The sequence below is a fragment of the Tribolium madens genome, unplaced genomic scaffold (genome assembly GCF_015345945.1).
Source record: "Tribolium madens isolate multiple individuals breed KSU strain unplaced genomic scaffold, Tmad_KSU_1.1 Scaffold_7;HRSCAF=85;Tcas5.2_LG10, whole genome shotgun sequence".
Lineage (NCBI taxonomy): Eukaryota > Metazoa > Arthropoda > Insecta > Coleoptera > Tenebrionidae > Tribolium > Tribolium madens.
In genome coordinates, this window is record NW_025401050.1 from 2,869,080 (window position 1) to 2,888,103 (window position 19,024).

Genomic DNA, 19,024 nt, shown 5'->3' on the forward strand with positions numbered 1-19,024 from the left:
GTTTAAACCGGTATTTTGAAATTTCGACAAAATCTGATAGTGTGAGGTTTACAAATTTTGACAAAATCTGATAGTCTCCAATAGTCTCTCCCACTGTCTTTTGTAACACGATGTTTTAAACAAGTTTTGATTGACATTTTTTTTTAATTTAAGCATTTTTTTAAGAAATTTTTAAATGTTTTTTTGCAATTTTTTAAGGCGGTATTTCTTGACATTTTCTTAGTCTCCCCAACTTTCTTTTGTAACACAATATTTTCAAAAYTTTCAATTTACATTTTTTTAATTTGAACATTTTTCTTTGAGAAACTTTGAAATGTTTTTTTGCAAGTCTAGAAATTTTTTAATCTAGTACATGTGACACTTTCTTGGTCTCCCCGACTGTCTTTTGTAGCACGATGCTTTGAAAAGTCTCGACTGACACTTTACTAAATAAAAATCAAACTCTTAATCAAATCCGACAGGATTTGACCACATTGACTAGTTAGTTAATTAAATTAGTACATATTTGTGGCCATTACAAAAAAAATTGGCGGAAAATGTAGCAATCTAAATAAACAATTTGAGAGAAAAGACCAAATAGCATTTTCCTTTATCTAAATATCGATCTCTCAATAATAAAACAGATCTGCAAATACCAATTTATAGAAAATTAGAGGCAAATCTGACAATTTTTTTCCCTGTAGAGAAGTCATTCAAATTACTTAAGAATTTATATCTTGGTTCTATTGAAGCCGGTTTTCGGAGAAAACATTCCTCCTTAACACTTCCACAAAGCGATTGCATCACGATTCATCTATTATGACACAAACGAAGTGAACTTGGCACGCCTCGTCGATTTCCGGTACGACTCTTTAAGGAAATGCACTTCGTGGCGCCTTGAAAAGGTCACCGTCGAAAGCAAAAGCACTCCATGTTGTCTTCACGAAACCGATTTTTTACTCGAGGATTATACCATTAAGTTACTGGCAATTCTCGATAATTAATCCTTGTGAGAAACTGAAATCGGATTAAAATCCGCTTACTTTTAATAATCGAAGCTAATGATGGTTTCGATTTTATAATAACATTGCATTAATAATTCATTCGGGAACGTTCAAGCTTTATTCTTTTACTATCGAGTTGAGAATTGCAAGCAATAATTTATTGTCTCTGACATTATGGGAAGTTTTTGCACTTTCGTTTTGTTGGGAGAGCTCTCACCAAGATTGTAAGGAAATCATGATAAATGGAAAGTAATAATTATGTTGTGTGGGTGATAATGATCGCTTTAACACATTTTAATAAAATTTGACTTTGAAACAAAGTCATAAATAATCAAAGGTAAGAAATTGTCACGATCACGACTTTGACAACCTGTCCTATGCATATAGTAGGCAACATTAGTTTAACACACTGTAACATTACTTATCCTACGCCAGTTGAAGCAAATGCATATTTATTAGCCATCAGCGAGGAAAATTGATGCTTCATTCTCAATTACTGCGGCATAAATTTCTTCACTACAATGATAGTGGAGATTCATTATTAAAAGAGGAATTTTACTGGTATTGCACGAGGCGGTTTTTTAAGATGATGTAGTCGGAGAAGATAATTAGATGAGTATTAGCCAACTGGAAATAGCAGACGGTCGTGCTGTTTAATTAAATTTATTAAATGGCAATTACAAGCTTGTCTTCGATTAATCATAACTTAATTGGTAGCAAATTTATACTTTCTAACACTTGACGATACCCAAAAAATCCAAACACGCCAAACATTTGACAAATGTGTTTTTCAGTCAATGACTGTCTAAACTCCAAAGAATGCAGAATTTTTTCGTGTTTTTAAAAAATTTGAAGTTATTTTTGGCAAACAGAACTGGAATTTTTATTTAGTATGTATACAGAAAATCTGTCAATGTTAAACTTATTAGTTGTACAATAAGAAAAGAAACTGAAAATTCTATCTAATTTCTTATTGAATCTTTTTTACCTACTAAGAAATTTATAAAACAAAAATTTTGTCAATACGTGCAAATCAAACGTTTTCTTCCTCGTTTCTTGAAAATATTATCGTTTTATCTATACAGGGTGCACTAGAACTCGCACCCCAGAGAAAATTTTCAAATAAGATAAGATACCAGGAATATGGAAAAAATGTTTAAAAAATATCTGACAAAAATTTTAACATTTGACATTTTTTTATGTCTATTTAATGTTACTGATAATTATGTATATGTTTTTTTATAATTATTTAGTAAAGGTACAAAAATTTTGTCAATAAAATCCGCAAATAACATTAAACAGAGTTACAATTTAGGATACAGCTTCCTTGTTTCTTCTTCTAATAGCCTGTGTAGAAAAAAAGTAGAAAAATTCTTTTTTCAACAGAAATAAATAGAGTCAAAATGCAGAATTTAAACTCTCATAACTTTGAAATTTTTAACATTTTTTTCATGGTCCTGGTATCTTACCTTATATGGCTCTGGGGCGCGAGTTCTAGTGCACATGTATAAAAGTTGTGTAGTTTATTGAAATTTTATTATTAAAAATTTAACAAAAATTCTTATTCAGTTTAGAGAAACCCTGTAAATGAATAGATTGACAGTAAATTTAATTTTTATCGAAATTAGGTAAGTTTCTGAGAAAGATCTCTTGTCTGTATCTATACAGGGCGTTAAAAAAAGATTGTAAAATATTTCAGGAGGTAATAGTATGGACCAAAACAAATTTAATAAACATGGGGTCGTAAAGTAACGGTTTCGGAGATATTAAAAATTATTCGTTTTTTGAATCATTTATTTGCAGTCTGTGCAAACCAAAAAAAGAAGCTCTTAGTAATATTTCTAAAAATTTTCACTTCAAGGTCTTCGAAACCGTTACTTTGCGGACCCATGTTTATTAAGATTTTTTTTATTTTGGTACATACTACATATTAATATTTTACAATCTTTTTTTAACACCCTGTATTAACAAATTTTATAAAGAGTGATTTTAAGGTATATGCAAATATTTTAACAGGTGACAATAGAGCTTAAAAGAAGTCAAAATAACTCAACTTGTTTTGGAGAAACAGAGGGTTTTGTTCGTCGAATAAATTTAACTTTGAGGCGAAGCTTTTAAACTTTATCAATTCAAATTGTAAACAAATATGATCTTTGAAGTTAGCTCTTCAAAATCTGTTACATTGTTTTAAATAAATTGGGTTATAATTCGCAAAAATAGGCACGAAAAAAGTGTCAACATTAAAAAAATATATAAAACAGTAAAAATTTTAGATCAATTATTGTTATTGAAGATATCACCCAATTTCATTATTTCAAATGTTACCGATTGTTGGACTAGCAATATAAACTTTAGGATAAAGTGCTCAAAGAGCTCAAACTTCGTTTATATTACATATTTTCGACGCTAAAATAGAGGTTGCCCTTTTAAGCTCTACTATCACCTGTTAAAATATTTGCACATACCTACCGTAAAATCAGCTAGAATAAACAACTAAAAAAATATTGAAATTAACAGGAGAGTTTTTTTCTGTAAGCATTGTTGAGATCAAAATTTTTGTGTTTTTTAACTGACCATAAGAATGAAGTGACAGCTCAATTAAAACTTGTAAATTTTTATTCATGATGTGGCGAGTACTTATCAGTTTTCTTCACTTCTTGATCAGAAATCAGTTTCTGTAGGCATAAACCTAGCTGATTTACTTTCCAATTGTGACGCTTGAAATTGATAGCGTCGTTAAATATGCAGATAAGAATCGTAAATTGTAAATGTTAACTTTGGTGAAATTACGCAAGCGAATATTTATGGTAAAGTATTACACAAGCATCGGCTCAGATTCCACGATTAGGCCTCTCGGAGTAATAAATATGCATTTTTTAATGAAACGATAAAATCTTCAATTTACGACTTCCACGGCCAATCTCTAGGTGTTAAAAAATATACCGTTTCGTCTAAGAAACGTCGAAATATCAACATATTGCAGGTCATCGACACGCAGAATAGGAAAGGTCTCGCGACAGACCCTTGAGCAACGACATGATTTATCGAATAATTAGAATAACATGAACAAATTTCCGTTCGAATTAACGAATATCCTCCAGCAAACCTCATCCATCATCCGTTATTCCGGTATCTCACCAATGGAACAAAGAGCTTGCGTAACCATCATAGTGCCCAATTTCTCGGTGACAAATGATCCGCGAGAGAAGAGAAAAAATACAACATTCCGCTCTCCAGCAGCGCAAACATTACGATTTCTCAAAGCATCGAAATGTGATTAATCGCAGTCGTGAATGGTTCTGATGATGCTTTGTTCGAAACGGTGCTGCGAAATCTTTCACTTGGATGCCTCTGCGGCGGAAGGGATTTTTACGATAGTGATGAGATATCAGAAACCACTTGCGCGTAATTATATGTAATTTACGGGATATTATGGCTTTCTTGTAAAACGAGGGATTTTTACAAGGTGATAGAAACGTGCCGCCGGAGATTGATTGGAACCCTCGGAATTTTGTTAACAGAGAAATATTTCGATTAAATTGCTTTAATTTTTTAATTAGGCGAAGTGATATCTCTTCATTAGGTGTGACAGTTTTTCAAATTTATCGCTTTTTTACTCTCTCTTTCGAGAATGTTCCGTTTCCGTTCTTTTCTTGTGAGAAATGTTGTAGTTAACTAACTGTTTCTTATATTCCGGTGTTTTAACGTCACTATAAAGTTGCAATAGTAAATGTGCTGGCAGGTCAAGATCTACCGATATTTTTCTCCGCAATTTTTAAACAAAAACACCTTAATACATGATTAACAGACTTATAGAAGTTTGTGTAAAATCAATAAATGTCAAAAAACAAATTTTTATACAAGGTGAAAACTAAATTAAATGGCTTTTAATATAGTATAAGCTGACGACTTTAGAATTTGTCTAAATGTCATAGTATATTTTGGGCTATATTCAACATTCTAATTTCAAATAGGAACCTAATTTTTTTTTTAATTTGGAAGAAAATTAGTCTTCGTAGTACATACATGTGCTACTTTTACTAAAAATTATTATTTAAAAAAATTATTAAATTTAAAAAAAATTATAAAAATTAATAAAATCTAGATGTATGGCATCATGTCTTATTTGACACCATAGGCAACTACATTTTACTAATTTCTGTTATTGTTTTTTAAATTTGTTAAATTTTTTAAACAATAATTTCTCGTAAAAGTGAAACATATTGCACATGTCGCACATCGGCGACAACAGTGTCATAATTACTAAAATCTTAATTCCGAGATATTGCCTTTCAAAGATTTTTTGCGTAATACAATTCCTACATATTTGTCAAACTATTTATTTTCACCACTTAGGAGCCAATTTCAAAAATATTTTTATTTTAGTGAGTAATTTTACACTTAATGCCTTAAAAATCGTGAAAATCAGTTTTTATGACTTATGACAATGTTATCGCCAAGACAAAATTTTGGTTCCAATTTAAAATTAGAAAGTTAAATATAGTTCAAAATATATCTACTATAACCTATGACATTTAGAAAAATTCTAGAACTGTCAGTTTAGGTAGGTATACTACTATGTTAAAAGTTATTTAATTATTTTTTTAATACTTGAAACTAGTTTTATTCTCACCTGAGGATGACCACTTTGTGGTTGAAACGCGTTGTGCTATTAAAATAAAAGTTTGGTGTGACGGGCTAATCGTGTTTCGTTCAACTATACTTTTTATTAAGTTATTATTTTGTAAAAGCAAATTATTATTAAAAAAACGCTTGGTTCCATACTTTTTTGTTCACCCTGTAGGTGGAATTTTATTGGATTTTTTCTATTGCCACACTGGCAACATCGCAACTTTTATTTGCGTGTAAAAAAAAATCTGTATTACAAACTGAACCCTACGACGAATTTAAAGCCAGAAAGCTCCATTAGTTGATATGTATCGACAAAACATTGTGAAAAATAGAAAAATAAGACTAGAAAAGTTCTGAGATGTAGATCCTTGTTTACAGTCAAAAATAATAACCTCTTGAAAACTACTCCTATAAGAATTGCCAAACTTTACTTTTAATTTATATCTGAAAATTATACATATGTATAGGTATATCCCTGGAAATTTATGATCTGTAAGTTCACAAATTTGACAAAAAGCACGTTTCTTGAAAATAAAACAATCTCTTCTTCGGTAATCTCTGCTCACTTGTAAATTTGTTAAAGATAACAATTATTTTATAAAGCTTGATTTATTTTGAAAGAATTTTTGCACACTAAAACACCTAACTCTTTTTATTTCTTAACAAGCTTCTATAAAAATAACAGATTTTTTATAATACAATTTCTTTGCAGATAAAATTTGGAGAAATTTGACTGTTGATCTGAGATTTCTGTAAAATGGAATAAAGTGTGTGTCAGAACTCGCGCCTCAGAGAAAAATTTCAAGTAAGATACCAGATAAGATACCAAACATGAAAAAAATGTTTAAAAAAATTCTGTCAAAAAATTTTACATTTTTCGACATTTTGTCTATTTTGTCTATTAAATGATCCTGATGATATGTTTTTTTATAATTATTTAGTAAAGGTACAAAAATTTTATCAATAGAAGCCACAAATAACATTAAACAGAGTTACAATTTAGGATTCAGCTTCCTTGTTTCCTCTTCTAATAGCGTGTAGCAAAAAAACTTGGATAATTATTCTTCCAACAGAAATAAATAGAGTCAAATTGCAAAATTTAATAACTTCGAAATTTTTATAGATAATTTTTTTAAACATTTTTTCCATGTTCCTGGTATCTTACCTTAGATGGCTTTTTTTCTGGACCGCGAGTTATGCCGTATCCTGTATTTATTTTTTATTAAAATAGTCTTTTCACTTGTTTTTACTTAAAAGCTCCTGTAATAGTAATCTACGTTATAAGTGCGATAAGCCAAATATTACAGAACGAATAAGATGTAAATGATTACTGAAAACGACTTACTGTATGTACTTATATCGTAATGTATAATATTTTATTTCATACTATTTCAAAAAGCGATACAGGCTTAAAAAAATATTGAAAAGAATTGTAGAAGTTTTGATTTTGTTAAAATTTACTCGACTTGCTCATGCTTTTCCTGCATTTTTGCAGTTTTGTCTAACTAAATTTTTCAAGGCTCTTTTTCGTTTTTTTTAGAAAGTAAGATTATTAAAGGTTTTTTGTTATTAATTTATCTACTAATTAACTCATTAATAAATAAAAAATGGCAAATGTTTTTGGTTTTGACAGTTTTTTGTTAAAAAAATATAAAAAAATCAGGGAAATTGCACACTTGATGTCTTTCCAGGAGTTACGAATCATACAACTAAATACATGTTTGTCAAAATAGAAGGTTAAGTTTTTTACTTAATAGCTCAATTTTAATCATATTTAATTAATGATATCAGGCAAGTGATTACGTAATTACTTGAGCATTAGATTAAAAAAAAACGAAAAAACATATTTTCCTTTCTTTTGTCCTCCATTTTGCCACTACGTCGCAGACCCACTTACTTATTTAAATTTGAAACAGAACAATATTGTTCCAGCACTATTAGCATAGAATGTTAAAAAACTCTTTCGCAACTATCAAGGAGTAAAATTCTTTTGAAAAATCAATAGTGGGCGTGAAGCAACGAATTGTGACAATCCTGCTCATCAACGCCATTCTCACGTCTTCCTTTCGCAGCACTTTTACCATTGTATAACAGATCATTAAATGCCTAATTATCCTCCGCGGATAATACCTCGGAAGTAGAAAGCAATGGAAAGGCTCGTGCATAACATTATTACAAGAAGAGTGACGTCACGACTGAAATTCAATCATTTCGTTGAGAATTCGCAAGGCTGTTTCCAGTTATGTTGCACAGCCAGTATTCCATTTAAAAAATATACACTGCAAGGTTATGCTCGAAGGACAATGCGGCCGCAGATTTAATGCATGTGCACTTGTTTAAAATGTTGCAGAATTCTGCGACAAACTCACCTTGAAATGCATGTGCAAGAGATTCAGTCGCGAAGAATTTAAAGTTAAGTCGCGTTTTCTACAAACTAGCAGAAAAATTCTAATCACGAAATTGTGAATACGACTTATGTTTCAATTAAGATTGGAATCGGTGAGTCACATATTTTTTCACAGGACTTTATTAACTAGTTCATTTCCTTGTCGGAGGAATCTGGTAAATTGGTTTTATTATCGACTTACTTTCATCAAACTTTAATTGAATTTGTTAATGATGATTGGGGACTTGCGTGAATTAAATAACCACGAAATTATACCAATAACAATAAAAGTTATGTTACAACAGGTAATTACTTGTTAGCTAGAAATATGTCCAAACAATGTTTATGACTTTCAGAAACTCCAAGCATAAACTATTTCAAGAGTTTTACCAAATTCACACCGGCCCCGAGACGACGACAAAGACAATGACCAACACAGATTCATAACCAAAAAAAAATATAAAACTGAAAAGCAGAAGTTGTTAAAAAAAATAAAAACCATGTCGAGTGTTTTTATAGAATACCTTTCTACCAAAACGATTGAGTTATTTGTTGCAATCTATGTTTTCCTGTTATTCTAGACCTAGTCATTTATTCGAAACCACTTTCATTATTCCTATTGCTTTAGTTGCAATGATCTAGCTAGCGTCCACTTTTTTTGCTTTTTAGTATTAAGAAATAAAAATGAATTAGGTGCCAAAATTGCAATACAGGGTGTTTCGGAACTCGCGCCCCAGAGAAAAATTCTAAGTAACATGGAAAAAAATGTTTAAAAAATTCTATCTGTCAAAAGATTTTGAAATTTGACGTTTTTTTATGTCTGTTTAATATTACCAATAATGTTGTATACCTAGCTATGTTTTTTAAGGTACAAAAACTTTGCCAATAAAACCCACAAATAGTGTTAAAATAATTCAGCTTTGCTAATAGCTTGCAAAAAACTTGTAATATTATTTTTCCAACAGAAATAAATATAGAGAGAACCAAAAGTATAGCACAAAATTGATATTTTTGTTATGGATTATTTTTCAAAATAATCCTCAAACACATCGATTTTATTTTTTTTATAAATGCTACATATTTTGACAGTATTGCAACATTTATGACGTCATGCGATTTTAAGTAATGACGTCATTATTAATTTTTTTAAATGGCAACAAACAATTTTGTTGACTGTTGACAATTGATTTTGATAATAGCGGCAATCTTCTATTCTTTTAAAAAATATATTACCAAAACCAGTAAACAAAAATGTTGATTGCCAACTGAAATAACGTCGTTATTTAAACATCATTGAGTCATAAATAATAGTACAATAAAAATGTTTCATTTACAAAAATAAAATTGACCTGTTCGAGAATTTTATTTATAAAAATGACCCATAAATTGTGAATTTTGTATGTTACTTTTGGTTCACTCTATAAAGTGAAAGTGCAAAATTTAAACCTCCATAAGTTCAAAAGTTTTGTAGCTACAATTTTTTTCATCTTCCTGGTGTCTCATCTTACTTGTAATTTTGCTCTGAGGGGCAAGTTTTGAAGCACCCTGTGATAAATACTGAAAAAGCATCTCATTTCAAAATTTGAAATGCTGTTAAAGTGCATATAAAATTTTAACAACTTGTGCTTTAAATTTTTAATCTATACTGAAACATTTTCTAAAAGATCACAGTAGAAAGTATCAAGTCAACCAGGCCTGAAAGGCCTAAAAATTAACCCTTTTATGTACATTAAACAAAAAAATTGAACGACTTGCACTGACAAGCAATTAAATTGCTAACTAATACAAAAATACCCAATTTTGAATTCAGAACCAAGAATAAATTTTTGCTTTATAAACATCATTATCTAAAATTTTGCATAGGTACATACGCATAAACAGTTTTAAAATAAAAATATTTTCAACCATACAGCATGTCCCAAAAATAAGTTACAAAACAAATTTGTGTTTTTTTAAATGAAACACCGTATGTTTCTTTGCATTTTTGGATGCAGCCTTTTAAAAAAATGTTTTAGCGTAAAAACTTTTATTAGTCGAATTCGCTGAGTTTTAGAAATAAGACGTTTTTTTTTAACGAATACATGCATTTTTTTTTAATTTATTACACAAAAACTAAGACAGTTAGAACAATTTTTTCTTACTTCTGCAAAGGAGAAAGTACAGAATTTAAAGCTGTAGCAATTTTTTAGTGTTTTGTATTTGTAAAGATTAATGAATTAAGAAGTTTATTAAAACTTAAATAACTTAAAAAAAATTAAATGGAACACCCTATTTTTTATTTTTGCATCTAATAGATTGATAAATTGTCTATCTAAAAAAAATAAATTTTTAATGTCTTGAATTGATAAATAAAAAGATATTTAACATTCAATATTAATTGTGGCAACAATGCCTATCAATATCTGAGTGAGCATTATTTATACTATAGCAGCCATAGTAATTCCACCACAAATCACTTATCAGTTGATTTATCCAGAAATTGCAAAAGTCCTTGTAAATACTGAAATTCGAATTATTTTATTGTAAAAATTAATATTAATAGATTCAGTTTAACACAAATTTGATTATTAAGTGAAAACTGTGCACTTTTTGGTGAAACAATAGTAATTATTTTTTTTATGTTTAACGTTAAATATCTTTTTAGTTATTGATTATAAACACCTGAAAGTAAATAATTTTAGAATGACAATTTAATAATCTTTTAAATGTAAATAATCTTTGCAAATGCAACACACTATAAAAAATGTTACAAACTTATAGCTTGTACCTTCTTCTTTGCGGTAATACAAAATATTTCTAGATGTCTCAGTTTTTGTGTAATAAATTTTTAAGAAGTGCATGATTTCGTCAAAAAAATCTTCTTATTTTTAAAACTAAGCAAAATCGACCAATAAAAGTTTAGTTTAAAAACTTTGTCATAAAAGTCTATATCCAAAAACGCTAAGAAACATAAAGTGTTTTATTAAAAAAAAAAACACAAATTTGTGTTTTATTAACTTATTTTTGAGACACGCTGTATAGTTGAAAATAATTTTAGGCGATAGACTAGATTATTATCTATCAATGTCCTATATAATTTTTTTAAATTTTACCATTTAAAGGTACTTTTCCAACTTGTTGGAACACCCTGTATAAAGTTTAAAAGTCATCCAACTGATGGAAAACAATGTTACAGAAAGAACCAAAACTTTGAATTGATGTATGTATTGTATGATGTACTAGTCTAGCAGCTTGAATTAAGAACATTTATTTATAGTTTCCAAAATCTTGAACTGTCTCAAAATCAATATCATTTTTTTAATCAGCAAACCCATAGTAGAGGAATTCCCCTACATTACGCATCAGTCTCCAACAGTTTTAGAACCGAAACCTTCGGTTCATTCAGCGCCATAATTGCGACATAAACTATCGACTTGTTCACTTGTTACTGTTTGCGTTTTATTTTCGTAGCTCTTTCAATATCCAATTAACTCTGAAACGTCGCTTAAACTCCTAGTAATTGTTTACCAAACAGTTTAAAAAGTGAACGCATCTATACATAATTGCGTAATGATCCCTTGGTTCATTCGATCGGATAGCAATCGACCGTTGAACCTTCGCATGTTTAACTCTATTGTTAGATTATTGCTAGCCTCAAGACTAAATTTAGCATTGTTTCTTGGGAGAGAGAGTTGTGGTCAAAGTTTTGCTAGAATCGATAGTTTTTTTACTCCTCGATGCAGATCATCGGACTTAGCGGTTCATGGTGAGATCACACTTGTGTGGGACAATTTCATCTCCCATTTTTGCAACTTTACGGTAAATTTCTGCTCCATGTGGCGTTAAACTCAAACCTACTTGCTCCCAAGTGTTAAATTTCAACTTTCTAAGAGCCTTGACTGTACAAACAGTGATTTGGTTACAACAAGGTTCGATGGTTGTGGGTTTAGAAATTGAAAGTAAAGGTCACGACTGAATAATTATAATATTAAATGTTATGTAAGTGTGACCGTTGATGCGTCTTGAATTACTTGAAAGTGGATTTTTGCAAAGGTTGGAAAGTGGTACAAGAGAATGTGCTTCGAATTACAGTTAGAACAAGATCGGAGGATTAATCGGAAATTATTGGGTGCGCAGTAAAAGGAAGTGTGATAGAAATAGAACTTTTGTTCTACTTCCATGTATGGTGTTTTAATCGAAATGTGATGTAAAATAAAACCTTTGTCAACTTCCTGTCCGGCCATAATTTCGAAGTTCCCTTGAAAACTTACTACTCGTGACGCGACAAAATTTCAAGCAGGAAGTCGCTCTTTAGCAAACTCCACTCTTGATTTTTTCTCAATTCGGTGCTTCAGGAGCGCACAATCATAATAGAATGGTTATTAGCATGCCTCCTGGAATTGTTGCGAGCGGTACTCCAACCTAAGTAATAATTAGTAACAGTAAATAAGGAATGTCGGGGTATTATTTTGATTTATATTATATTCAAGGTTTAAGTGGATTTTGTTATGTCGGAACTAATACGTGCACCGGACCGTGGCAGGCCGGCAGCTGTAAAATTCACCGAAGGATAACTAGAGACGAAGACCGTTAAGCAAACATGTCATATGCTAGAAGAAATTAATAGCAATTGTTATGTGGAAAAATGTGACGCAAAATTCTCGAGAAATTTTGTCATGTGTTTGCTTCTCTCAGAGTCGTTTTAAAAATTTCGATTAAGTTTCTTTGTTCGAAACGGGTTTTTGCTTAGAAGGTGGTCAGGTTTAGCCTACACACTTTTTTAAATAAATAAGAACAAGACATTAATGTTTATTTTCTTGAAAAAACAAGATTGGTATTTTGCATAATGAATATTGTTCTGTTGACATTTCAAGCGCTGTTCGTGGACTCTTTAATCAGAAATAAAATCGGTTCGAATTCTCGAAAATCATTTATATTTTTGTATCTATTAAATGTACTGAATTTCAAGTACAAAACGTTAAAAAAATATGGTCATTTACTCGTATCTGTTATTCTTTGTGTTTTCATTTAAATTTTTCATGTTTTCACATTTTCCTCGATTAAAGCAATATTTTTCACATTTTTTGTTTTAATTTTTTGCGATTACAAATTAATGTTTCCAATGTTTTGCTCTATATTTAAAACTTCTTCAGTACTATATTGTTATAGTACACAATTGTTTCCAATATGGCGTTATCCGCCATGTTGTCGTAGTGTGCCTGTTAGACGAATAAACTGAAAATTTATTGTTTTATTTCAAATATTTAAAAAAATAAAAAAATTAAATTTGTTTTTTGAAAACCAAATCAGATTTTTTTTTATTTGATAGTAATTTGCAAACTACACAAGAATTAAAATTAAGCACTTATTTATATTTATTGTAGTTTCAGTTTAAATTTTTGATGTCACTTTCAGTTTTAATAAATTGAAAAATATTAAACTTTTATTATACAGAGTGTAACGAAAAGATGGGGACTAAAAGTAACCTGAGATTTCTGAGGTCAAAAGAAAGTGATTTAATCCAACTTAACTCTATACCAAGTTGAACCGTTTAAAAGTTAGAGGACGCTTATGAAAATATGATTTTTTTGTTTCAATTAATAATTAATTACATTATTGTTAACTAACACAAACATACATTAAAACACTAAAACCTATTTTTTAATACAATTTTAAAAACAATGATAATAAATGGCCAACGTTCAAAATTTTAATACTTTAATATTTAAATTATTTTTTAACCCTAAAACCAAGGCCGATACAAAAATTGTTTAAAAGTAATGTATTTTTAAAATAAAAAAAGAATTACGCTACTCGGATTACGTATAACAAAAATATGACTTAAAATGTGTCAAATGTGTACTTTACAATAAAAATAAAATAAAAAATAGCACCGTACCATGTGATACTGAGATATGAAATTGCCTGTAGCAAATTTCGTAAAAATCGATTAATCCATTAAAAAGTTATTAAAGAAAAACGAAAATAATTTTTAAACTTTGCGCCCTCTAAACTTTAAACGGTGCAACTTGGTATAGAGATAACTTGGAATAAATCGCTTTATTTTAACCTGGGAAAACTCGGTTACTCTTTGTCCCCATCTTTTCGTTGCACTCTGTATATTTTTTCACATCTTACTCAAAAACATTTCTAATAGCTTGAAAACACGAATAAAAAACCACAAGTCTTTTTAAACATAATACATCAAAGTATTTATTATAATTTCGAGCTTAATTTTAAAAAATTTGATAATTGAAATGACGAAACCGTGGCCAAAATTCATAAAATACAGGCTGCGTCAACTAACAAGTTTCTGCTTCATATTCATGTATTTAATCAAATACCTAATATTTTTTAACTTAAAAAAATACCTACAGGGTGTTTCTTCTAACATTTTCATGTTTGTTTTTTGCGATTTAATCTTAAAGTTCTGTGTCCTCTGCTGACCAATTATTTCTTTTATTTTTGTCGATTGAAACTGTTTTTACAGATTGAAAATTAAAAAAAATGTCTCAAGTATCAAAAAGTGATTAAATATTTTTCTGTTTTTCATTTACAAAAAGAATTTTTTTTGAAAAATGGCATTGGCAGGATTTCCGCCGATAAACATTCCGCTTTTTATCTACAAAATAAACAAGTTTCTATCTCCCCGATTGCCCATAATTTGTGCTTTTCTGTCTTTTTTCTCCACGCGTCAAAATTGACAAGTTGTCTGATCCGACATTCATTCTGTCAATCAACTATAGCTTTAATTAAAACCTGGCACAATCTCATTAATTCACGCAGCTAACATTTTTTTAATTCAAACTTCTTCACTAATTAGTCAGAATTTTCCTCTAGAAAATCAAATTTTTCACTCTTCTCTTTTACCTCACGCTACTTCATGCTCGAGCGGAGTTACGTGTTGCTCTTATATAACTCAGATTCTCAAATCAATATAAAGTATAAACTGCACTCCGCCTGACGGAAATGTTACTTTCGATTTATTTATAATAAGAAGCGATCCTGCAATTTATTTTATACAACATGAACGCAAAGGCTAATTATTCAACCAAACAAAAGAAAAAGTTTTGAAGCGAGCTTGATATTTTGTTTAAAACCAACCGGAAAATCGTGACTTTGTGACATCATTATCTGAGATTGTATTGTATGGGATTTGCCCAAAGCTATGGTTGGAAAAAAGTGAAGTTGGGTGGTATCGTGGCAGGTGGTTGAGCAGATGATATCTGGTTTATGTCATTTGAAAAACAACATAAAATTGGATCATGTAATTACAAGGATTTTATTTTCAATCTGAAGTTCGGTATTTTTATGAAAATTTTAACTATTTTAATTGCAAATGGACACGTGACTGGAAGCACGTTTAATGATAAAGGAAATAAAAAAATAACACAAAAATCGAAATAAATTATGTATGAATTACCTATACTATAACTAATATGTAAATAAACCACGCTCAAAAGGTGTGGTCGAAGTAAATTAACTTTTTTTCTTAACTCAGCATTGAAGTCACTTTTAGAAATCAACAAAAATTGAAAAAATTACTTAATTAAGTGATTAATTAAAAATAAAAATAAACTTTTACGACGGTTAAGTGTAATTACAATAGTCGATCTGGTCTTTAATTTAAATTAGAGATAAATAAGCCGATAGTTCTGACTCATGTCTCTGTCTCAACTCATCATTAAAGTCACTCAAACCCGAGAACAATAAGTAGAAAATGAATCAAGAATTGGCTGAAGTAACACATTAGTTTTCAACAAACGTAGGTGTTTTGTAATTATCAAAACCAGTGAATGTGAAACCGCGATGATTCAAAAGATATTTTTTACCAAGAATGTCACTATGAATAGTTCCATCACAACCTCAAGGTCTCGTCCTGCGGGTATGAAACAATTTTGAAATTTTATTGGAATTTAATGACAAAAGGAGCAAATTTCTGTCTTTAAATTCCCGGATTAATTCGGTGTCACTTACCCGAAATCCGGTTTATCCGAATTTAAATCGCACACTGCACAAAGGCTGGCGCCCAGCAAAACACACACACACTCACCGGACACTATACCACGATGGTAGGCGATGGTACGGCGGCCTCACAGCAACTCTTGCTGGTCGGCCGCGTGCATCGGCCGCGAAGCCATGGTACGGCTACGTCACACAGGTGCCCAGGAGGGGTCAGAGCTGTTTAGACAACCGTGGAAAAGCGTGCGTGGGTGACGATATCGTCACCTGTGGCGGTGGCGGTAATGGTGGTGGCCGGGAGGGAAAAGCGATGGGTGGGATGATGGGACAGGTGATGGGAGAATTACAAAGAAGAAAACGTATCAAGTTTTCTTTGATTTTAACTACTTGTCAAGTTTTTTAACTTTTCGAATAGGTATAAAACCGAAGCTGATTGGTGATTAGTATCATCTTTTTACCCTAGAAATCTTTGATCAAATCCAAAATTTTTGTAAACCACTATAGGTATTTGTTGATTTTAGTCTTTATTACACTTTGCGACCAAAGTAATCATTTATCAGTTAACAAATATTTGACGATTTTTTGACATTTTCGGGCATAAATCCGATACTGATGTTTTTTATTTTCTAAAAACTGGAATATCCGTAAATTAATTTTTTCTTATGTAAAAGAAGCGGCTCGTCAAGAGAGACAAAGGAGGCAGTGCTAAAATAATTTACTACAAATTTAAATTTTGAAACGTAAATTACAATTTTTATTCAGGGATGCGCCAGAACTCGCGCCCCAGAGAAAAATTTAAGGTAAGATACCAGGAATTTTATCTGTATTATAAATAATAAATTGTATCTTACAGGTTGAGTTTTTGAGGTACCTTAGACCATTGTTTTAGGTGATAGAAATCAAATATTATTCACAAGTGAGATAAAGTACTCACAAGTGAGTAAATTTGACTATTATATTTTTTTTTTTTTTTCTATTATATTTACTATTATATTTTTATAGGTGAATATTTTACTTGAATGAAACTTAATTTTTTGGATAGTTGCACCTGTAAGATAAAACGTCGTATATCACACGTGATCGAAATGCAATCGACTCGAACTTTGAGTGGGGCAGGAGGCAGCCCCGCCTTTTTTTTATTTTATTATTTCAATAGAAATTAATTTTTCAATTTGCCGGGAATACTGAAATCTGTCAATGTCAATTGTCAAATTTGCTACGGTGTCTTTTGCAATAATCCAAGATTGCAAAAATGCAAAATGTAGTGTAGTTTTTTTTAGTGTACCTAGTGATTGGTTGTTGTCAAAATAAGTGAATATGTGCGTCTTGAGTATGGAGGTGTCTATGAAGAAGGTAACTATTAAAAATTACTACGTATCGTTCAGTTTAATAACAAATAAATTTTCTCGACTTTTGTACGACGATAAGTTACATGCAAAAAAATTGGGAGCACCTCATCAAGACTTAAATAATATTTATTTGTATTACAAGGAAGGAAAGTGTATTTTTTCGTCCCACAGGTGGAAGTTACTGCCCGAGACTTGTCAAATGAATCAAATACGACTTGTCGAGGGTAGTAACCACCCAGGGAGGAAAAGACACTTTCCTTCAATGTAATACATATAATTTTTCCTAGGATCTAGCAAGAAAAACTTCAATACTAACAATTTATCTTAATATCTCAGTTTTGCCATTAAATCTAGCAGCATGTTTTTCAGTTTCTATGGGGTAGGTAAAATTTCTACCTCCCTGATAGGTTTTATATATTTTTATTGTAATTTTGACAGATGAGGGGGGGTAATTGGCCACTTTCCTTTCTGAATTTAGGGTGGAAAAATTAATTATTAATATAGTTTTGTAAATTCCTGGTGTATTAAATATGAGTGGTTAACTGGAAGTAAAACACAAAAAAATATTTTTTGGCAATTTACAAGTCGTGGTGTTAAAAGTTGGCTTTTCGTGGTCAGCAAAGCAAAGAATCATTTTTAGTCGTCAAGTATCGTGCGATCAAAAAAAAATAGTGTAGGCGTCGATTAAATTCTACAGTTGGCAACACATTGTCTGAGAATCTGGGCTGGAAATTTTCCACACAAACTGAAAGTGAAAATGCCCATTCACCGTTTTCGTCTTGTACAGCAATAAAAATTTTCTGCTCTAAAGTGAACATTATTTCACTCAAAAGGAATAAAACGCAAATTTCTCAAAGTTTCCGCTGACATTTAATGTCAAAAATCATGATTGCCATCTGAAGGACTTTAATCACCGCCTACTCTAATTTTTTTTTATCGCACGGTATATGACATGTGTAGATACGTATATTTCAATTTTTTTTAATAAAAAAAAAATCTGCCTCCTTTTAATAAGACTACGAGCCGCCACTGCTAATAAGTCATCGCTTTTTATCTACCGTCAATATTTTCTTATTTATAAACCAATAATTTATTGATTTTGTTCATTTTTCTGAAAATCAATTAAACTTAAAATATCTGTTTTGCACATTTTTTTAACTTAAATAGTCCGGATTTAAGGTTTTTTATCTAGAATTTTTCACAATATTTTTTAATAATTTCAAAAATATTTGAAAATTTGTGAACGGAATTACTGAAAATTAGTTACTGTAAAATTGTCTGAATTAGTCAAATTCATCACCATTTTTGCTCTATGGCTAATACTTTTTTTGTGCGTAAAACCATATTTGTTGGTTTTAGAATCGTGTTAATATGTATTTTGATTAATAATTTTTCATCTTGAATCTTTCAAAGAATCCGAATGTGTTTAGATTTTAGACGTTTCCGGACATATGTAAAATCTGGAGCTGACTAAAACTATTTTATAACAAACTGGACGTAAAAACCCGGCCCGTGGAACATATTTTTATATAATTGTCAATCGTGAGCATTTTTGACCAAAATGACCAGAAAGATATTTGTTAATTTTTGCATTTTCCGGATGACTAATTATGACTCCAATTGTCTACATTTTATTATTTTTTAGGGCAGTGTAAAAAAATTACATGAAATTATTTTCGACTCAATTTTCAGAAAAACGCAACTACTGGTTTTCACCCAAAAAAATTGCCAAC

General features: G+C 30.3%; 1 protein-coding gene across 1 annotated transcript in view; it reads right to left on the reverse strand.

Annotated features, from left to right (window-relative positions):
• Nucleotides 1–16,109, reverse strand: part of LOC123009776 — a 36,038-nt gene extending 19,929 nt beyond the window's left edge. Inside the window, exon 1 of the mRNA XM_044406294.1 lies at nt 15,958–16,109. The gene's annotated coding sequence lies outside the window, so the exon portion shown is untranslated. The remainder of the gene's footprint in view (nt 1–15,957) is intronic.
• Nucleotides 16,110–19,024: the final 2,915 nt, after the last annotated feature.